Raw genomic sequence first — 7,627 nt, forward strand, 5'->3', positions numbered from 1 at the left:
TTGGCATCTACGTAAAGTGATTGGTGCCGTTTTTTACAAAAACATTCGAGAATTATACTTGATAGCGATATTATATATAAACTCGCACTAGAGGAGTACAATAAGTTCTAAGCCCTCACTTAAATAAATCTTCTCTTTGCTAAGGTTCTTCAGTTTTTGCATTAAATATTAATAATGTTGGTGACTTTTTATTTGTACCAAAATTAGATTTTAATATTTTGTAATTAATACCAACAAAAATTATTAGATATATCGATTGAAATAGTACTTATTAATGACGTAAAAGGGAAACTTTGCTAATATAGAATACCAAAAACGTTTTCTCCATTATATCAATACGTTTCTGTGGTTACGTAATTATTTTTAATTATCGCAACGACTCCGTGTCGGTGGTCGTGAATATTCATTCAGCAGGAGATCCTGCCGTTTTTCTAGAGGCTCTCTAACCTAATTTTCAGTAATGAGTTGTGGAGATGCGTATCTCTATCAACGTAGGTTTTAAGCAAATTAAATGATGTCTTTGTCACGGTTTCTTTGCTCTTTCCTTTGATGACTTTGATGAAATGAATGAGATTTACTTATGTGGTTTTAATCAGGACGCCATCTTACAATTAATGACGTAAATTCAGGGGACAATATCTATTTATATCTGGGCAGTATTAGGTTGGGGAAAAAGTTTCTTCGTGTTTTATATTAAAATTCACGCTAAGATTTATTTATATTAATTGTAATATATATGTGTCATTTTGTTCGATAACTTGCCACCAACACGTAGGTAGTGGCATAATTCCGTTGCTGTAGACATTTTGAGACTTTATATATAAAAAAAAACCGCGAAAAATATTTTTGATAGTTTTCTTGTGATGTTAATTTCAAACTACCTAAAGAATTATTAAAGAGACCGAAAACAGAGCTTAATTTGAAGGTGCAAGATCGCAACTTCATGGTGGATGCATTAAAACTTCCCAGTCAAACTTTCTCAATTATTGTTGAGAGCTAAAAACGTAAGTGGTCGGGTGTTGTCGTGAGGAAAGACCACACCTTTTCTGTTGATTAATTTTGGCAGCTTATTCTTAATTTCATGCTTAAGTCTTATCAACTGTTGATAGTAGAAATCCAAATCGATGGTATTGTCCGGGGGTAAAGATCATAATGAATTCCCTTTCAATCTCACTATACACTCAATATCACATAATTTCGTCAAGCCGGGTTTCGCGATAGTCTGTAAAGTTTGACCGACGTTTGACTACGATTTTTTTCGTATATTTTTAACGTAGGTTCACCACTTTGAAAGAGAGAGAGTTACGTTTCCTAAGTTTTACTTCAGTCGTGTGGTCTAAAGCACACTCGTTTTTTATTTACTTTTTAATTTTCTTTGTAAAATGTCACCTTTTCATGCTATTAAAATCAAGTTACAAACAATACAACCAAAAAGATTTTATTGCAAATTTTTATTAGAAAATACGAAAAGACTTCCCCGACCTTATATGTATTTAGCGTTGTTTAGATAATATAAGAAATATTAAATTTTATTACGAATAAATAGAATACGCTAAAATCAGAATAAAATATTGTCTGAATTGCATAGTGCAAACATTGCGCAATGTTTTGAACTTTTCACTTGAGATTTCGAAATTAACTCATAAATAAACAAGTATTATACAATAAATTTACCATAGATTTACATTAGGATATTTAAAACACTTCAGAAACGTCATTTAAGCACATTTAATGTTGCTAATATTTAAGAAAACTGTTTGAATTTTTCTTACATTACAACGCTTTGCGAGCATGATTTCCCCTGAAGTGGCCATTTCAGATTTCATCCGTCAGATGGATGTGTTGTTTTGCTTTTTATTGTAGCCATAAAAGCGAGGCGTGACCTTAGAGCTCACGCTCGAATTATAATTTGAGGATTTATGGCTCTTTCTTGATTAATTTAAGGATTAGTAATGTTATACTGCTTGAGAAATCACTTACTTTGCGAATGTTAAACCACAGGAAACTAATATCTTTTACTTAACAACTATGATTATCACTTGGTAAGTTTAAATCTTAAGTAAATTTAATCATTGTCAAAAGTAATTTCTTGAAAGCTTAGGTAACTGGTATGGATGAATATTGGATCTTTATATACGTTTGTAGTCAATTTTAACGTAATTACTTTGTGATAAAATTATAAGTCTTTACACTTTCCTTTTTTTATTTTATTGTAATAAGTTATGCCTTTTCGTTCAGAAAGAAACATCCTTAAAATTTTTATTTAGCATATACTACTTTTTATTTGAAAATAGAATTGTTCTAGATTTATCCTATATTTATTTTGTTTTTGTGTTGATATTTTCAACAATTCCTGTTATCAAAATTAAAGCAAATATAATGTAGCTATTTATTTTTTACACCTTTCTTTAAAAATATCAAAAATAGTTCGTTACATATATTATTTATATAATGTTATGATCTATTTACGTAAAACGAACGGAAGAGTGTTAAAAAAGAATAGTTCCGTTTGTAACAAACGAAATGTGGCGGTCATTGTCCACGTACTCGTATTTGCATTGGATGACGAAGTAGTGTTTGAATTACTCACGTGAACATACTGCGTTTTAACGAAAAAACAGATTTCATACTTGTTCGAACTCCGTTTGAATTATTAAAATAAATATGAAACCTATCTTTTTATTTCATATAAATTTTTTATAAATTAATTTCTTATTCAATGTATTCACTTTTTCTATATTAAAGTATAATTATTTATTGATTTAACAAGATTCTTTAGAAGCTAAAATAATATGCTAATGTAAAAAAGTAATTAGTAACGTTTATAACATAATACCAATAAAAAAGTTCGAATATAATTTTACATGTTTACAAATAATATGTGCTTAATTATGTTTATTACTTACATGTGGGTAAGGAAAAAATTAATCTCTATTTGCTTATTTCTACCTAAACGGTTGGTCATTTAACGTGAAATAAAGGCCGGGTGCACGGAATCGACCCCATTTGTTAGTTTAGGGTTGTTTTGTTGGGCATTTGCACATGTGCCGGCCAATTGACTTGTTTGATTATGCTCTGGAACTAGTGGAGCCGTTCGTTGTTTTCACAGTTATTTACTTCGATTTACCTGATTTTGCCAGCTTCAAAGGTGATTGATTAATCAGGATTTTTTTTTGGGAAAGATTTTTAAGCAGTATACTGCTACGTTAGCTTAAAATAATGCATTTGTAAATTATCAATTTTGGTTTTATAAACTGTGCTGTAGAAAGCCTTTGTTTTTTAAATCGTTAATAGAGTCCCGACAACAGCGTTTAGAATTCTTTTTTTTTTTAACCATATAGACTAGCGCTTGCCTAGAAGATGCCTATTCACTCTTGATTTAAAGATACCCAAGTTATAGTTCGTTGGAAAAATGGAAGCCGGAAGGGCATTCCAAATTTTTGCGGTGCGTATTAGGAACGAAGAAGCAAATCGTTTAGTGCGAGATCGTGGGATTTCAACCACATAGCGGTGCAGATTCATGCGATGTCTTGCGGTTCGGTGGTAGAAAGGTGATGGTGGAACCAAATTATATAGTTCTAGAGCACACTCTCCGAAATATAATCTGTAAAATACCGACAAACAGGCAACCTTGCGCCGATGTTCGAGACTTTGAAGTCTAGAGCGAACCAGCGATTTGTCACCGATGAGTCTTCTGGCGCGTCGATCCACAGAATCCAAAGCAGTGAGCTGGTACTTGGCAGAGCCATCCCATAAGTGGCTGCAGTACTCCATACATGATCGAACTTGTGCTTGGTAGAGAGTAAGAAGCTGTTCCGGTGTGAAGTACTGCCTGACTTTATTGAGGATGCCAAGTTTCTTACCAGCAATTTTTGCCTTGGATTCTATGCATTGTCCGAAGTTCATATTAGACGAAATATTTATGCCTAGAAGATCAATACTATCCGTGATCGGTACAGATACACCCCGGAAAGTCGGAGCTAATGGAAATGGACTCCGTTTAGCAGTGAAAAGACACGCTTGTGTTTTGGAAGCATTAAATTTGACTAGGTTGGCGTCGCCCCAATCGGATACCTCATTCAAAGCCAAATTCATGCGTTCAACCAGGGCTTCTCTATGCTCATCAGTTTCAGCCCCACCAGCTCGGGGACCGGACACGTATCTCTCCGTAACAGTGCTGTCATCCGCGTATCCAAAGATACCGGGCTTGAGGAGGTCATTTATGTGAATCAAGAAGAGGGTTGCAGAGAGAACTGATCCCTGAGGGACACCGGCATTAACCGCCATCAAGTCAGACGAGGAGCCATCTAAGACCACCCGAAATGATCGCCCACTCAGGAAATCTGATATTCAGTCACACAAGCTCGGGGGTATTCCGTAAGCTGAAAGCTTGCTCAATAGGCTCTCATGCCAGACCCGGTCAAATGCCTTCGATACATCAAGATTCGATACTTCGATACTTCAATTCTGATGTAACTATGTGCTGATAATGTTTAAAAAACTATGAATAGTGCGTGATTGAGAAAATCTCAAACGCATTACTGTCTCTACCCGTGCTGTCAATGTATTGCCGGGAGTTCCGGCTACCTGAATGACCGTAGCATCATACACTACTTTAGAGTATAATTATTTGGCTTGTGATATTCTGTAAGATTGAGATACTTAATCTGAGAGCTGCTCCATATTTCAAGCAAGATATTTCGTGATGATATAGCACAGATGCACAAATTCAGACAAAATGTCAATTTTCTGTATACATATAATCCCAAAGACACTAACAGCGCTGTGACAGCCAGACAGATTAACGGATAAGCAAAGTTAAAGAAAGAGAGTACAGGGCGTTATCACATAGACTATGATATCAATTTTCTTATGTTATTGATATGCAATGAAGTTTTAATGTCGATTTAAACGTAAACATAAGTGATATTCAAATTCCGAACATGCGTGCAACTTCCAAACTTTCATATAATGTTCTTACATATCTTAAGGGACACAAAGAGTAGTAAACGTAGTTTCAGGAACTCGAAGTTGACGGGTCTCGAGTTATAGGATATTATCGAGTATAAAGGAAGAAAAGAGGCTCTTCAATAGAAAGTACTTTGCTGCTCGCGTAGGAATTAATTACGTTTGTAAATTCTATTTCCCATACGTATCTTTGTGATATCGCTTTTGACGTAGCATTTATTAATTTTTTTTTTTGCGTTTTATCGCACAGGCACGTGTTAACACTAAAGTTGTTATTTGAATTTTCTTTAAAAAAAAATTCGTATGTTACCTAGATGTTTTCTATTTTAAAGTCGCTTTTATAACCTAAGTTGCAGAGAAATTTTCTTCTTATAATTCGCTTCTAATGCAAAGTAAGTAGCAAAAGTAAAAAACCAACCAAGCGCGAATCGGACTCGCGCACCGAGGACTCCATACAAACATAAGGGTTCCGTTTTTCCTTTTGAGGTACGGAACCCTAAAAAAGTAGTAGTAGTAGTAGCGTCACAATAATAAGCTTTAATTAAAATTTTATAATTTATGTCATAAATACGAGTATAACCTGTATAGCTAATATGGTGTTTTTAGTAAAACTTCTATGGTAAAATCCATAATCAAATTATTTTTTAAAAAAATAAGTTCATAATATTTATAATTTTGTAATGTGCTGTGTGGCTACGGCACTAAAGAATTTAGCCACCCCCTCTATTCCCGTGGGTGTCGTAAGAGGCGACTAAGGGATAACAAGGTTCCACAACCACCTTGGAACTTAAGAAGCCGACCGATGGCGGGATAACCATCCAACTGCTGGCTTTGTAATACACAGGCCGAAGACGGGCAGCAGCGTCTTCGGTGCGACAAAGCCAGTACTGCGGTCACCAACCCGCCTGCCCAGCGTGGTGACTATGGGCAAAACACATGAGTTCACGTTATTTTTGGCGTAAACTTGTGGAGGCCTATGTCCAGCAGTGGACTGTATAGGTTGTAATGATGATAATTTTTTACATTTAATTTATTGCGATTCACCGACTGCCCAATAGTTTAAATATTATAATATCAGGTATAATTATAAAATATTGTTGTGTTCACAGAACACTCAAAGCTTTATTCTCAAAAATATAAAAAAAATATATTTTTTGTAATAAAGAATATAGCGTATAAAGATAATGAATATTGTACGAGCGTTTGTATAAAAGATGCTGCAATGCGTCTCAGTTTTCATCGCTGTGGTTACGAGCTGTGTTTAAGGGTGTGTTTGCTATCGTCGAACCCGCTGTCCATTGTTTCCTGGTCATTAGTTTGTTTTAATGCCGCTGGACTTTAATTACAAAAGTAGTGCAGTGAGAACTTATTTAAACACTTATTTTGTTGTTATTTTAATTCTGTAAGTAATGTATAAAATTTTAATTAAGAAAATATTGTTACTTCGTACAACAGGTGTTTTAAATTCTTAAAATGTTGCTGATTAATAATTATTACTAGTTTTAGAGACATTAAAATGTATATTTCGTTAAAGCACAGACAAATAATAAATTAAAAATATTTTAGGGTATGTAATTGAAGTATAATTTTACATTTATTCAGATTACCTTAATAAAGGCATAAAGCGAGTATTCGGTGTACTCTGTGAGGTGTAGCGCCGCTCAGGTTCGCACGGTATTTTGAGCGGAAAATAAAGCGTTTACGTGAATATTGGCTTTGTGAAGTGCCTTTGAAGCCTTTGTTTAGTAAAACTGCCAATCTGCCATATATTCCTATTTATTAAACTTTACTTAATGTACCATGCATTTACAATTTGATATAAATATATATAATTAATTTGTATATATGTTTCCTATTATTACTCATGATAGGAAACACGATAGATAAATTATTTGCTAAAATTCAACTGGGTAGACAACTGGCCAAGTGGGTGAAGTATTACGCTTTAACCTTTATCTATGGAAAGATATATATTCACCCAACTCTGTTTATTAATTATTTTTTAGTACTATCCGGATAAGATTTTTAGAAAGGAAAATTTATATTTTTTTACGTAAAAATATATAGTTGTAACTAAGATCAACGAATATAGTTAAGAAATATGTACTAGTAAAAATCAGCTATCTTAAAAATAGACTCGTGTTTCTCTTTCTATCAATCAGTAAAGAAGTTTGATTTGAAAACATTCTTGTAGCAAAACTTTATTCTGTAAAGTAAGATCTGAAATTTCCAATTTAACTTTCTCCTATTACCTCTAAAGTTTCATGTTTTACACTAAAGTATATCTATTGTGAGTGAAAGTTTAATTAGTATTATTTAGTGTTTAAAACGTTGTTAAACTTGTTCTTTTTTTATAAGCAATATTTGTACTATTATTTTTTACATATTAGTTAGTATTACAAGGAAAAGGAAAAGGTTCCGTACCTCAAAAGGAAAAAACGGAACCCTTAGGATCACTTTATTGTCCGTCTGTGTGTCAAGCAGGAACGCGTGGAAGTATCAAGCTGAAATTCATATCAAATACTTAAGTCTACTCTCCCTGAGAGCTGTAAAAACCCAACTTCTAAGCCAACGCAATCAAAAGATACAGCCTTAAATTTTCGACACTCGCAAGGGAATCAAAATCGTTTTTCCCGTGAACTCAGATTCTTGAAATTTG

General features: G+C 33.6%; 1 long non-coding RNA gene across 1 annotated transcript; it reads left to right on the forward strand.

Annotated features, from left to right (window-relative positions):
- The first annotated feature begins 207 nt into the window (after nt 1–207).
- Nucleotides 208–5,639, forward strand: LOC123660841. Its single transcript, XR_006744256.1, has 3 exons — nt 208–220; nt 4,238–4,240; nt 5,504–5,639. It is a non-coding gene; the product is annotated as an uncharacterized LOC123660841 (long non-coding RNA).
- Nucleotides 5,640–7,627: the final 1,988 nt, after the last annotated feature.

This window comes from Melitaea cinxia, chromosome 16 (assembly GCF_905220565.1).
Source record: "Melitaea cinxia chromosome 16, ilMelCinx1.1, whole genome shotgun sequence".
NCBI lineage: Eukaryota > Metazoa > Arthropoda > Insecta > Lepidoptera > Nymphalidae > Melitaea > Melitaea cinxia.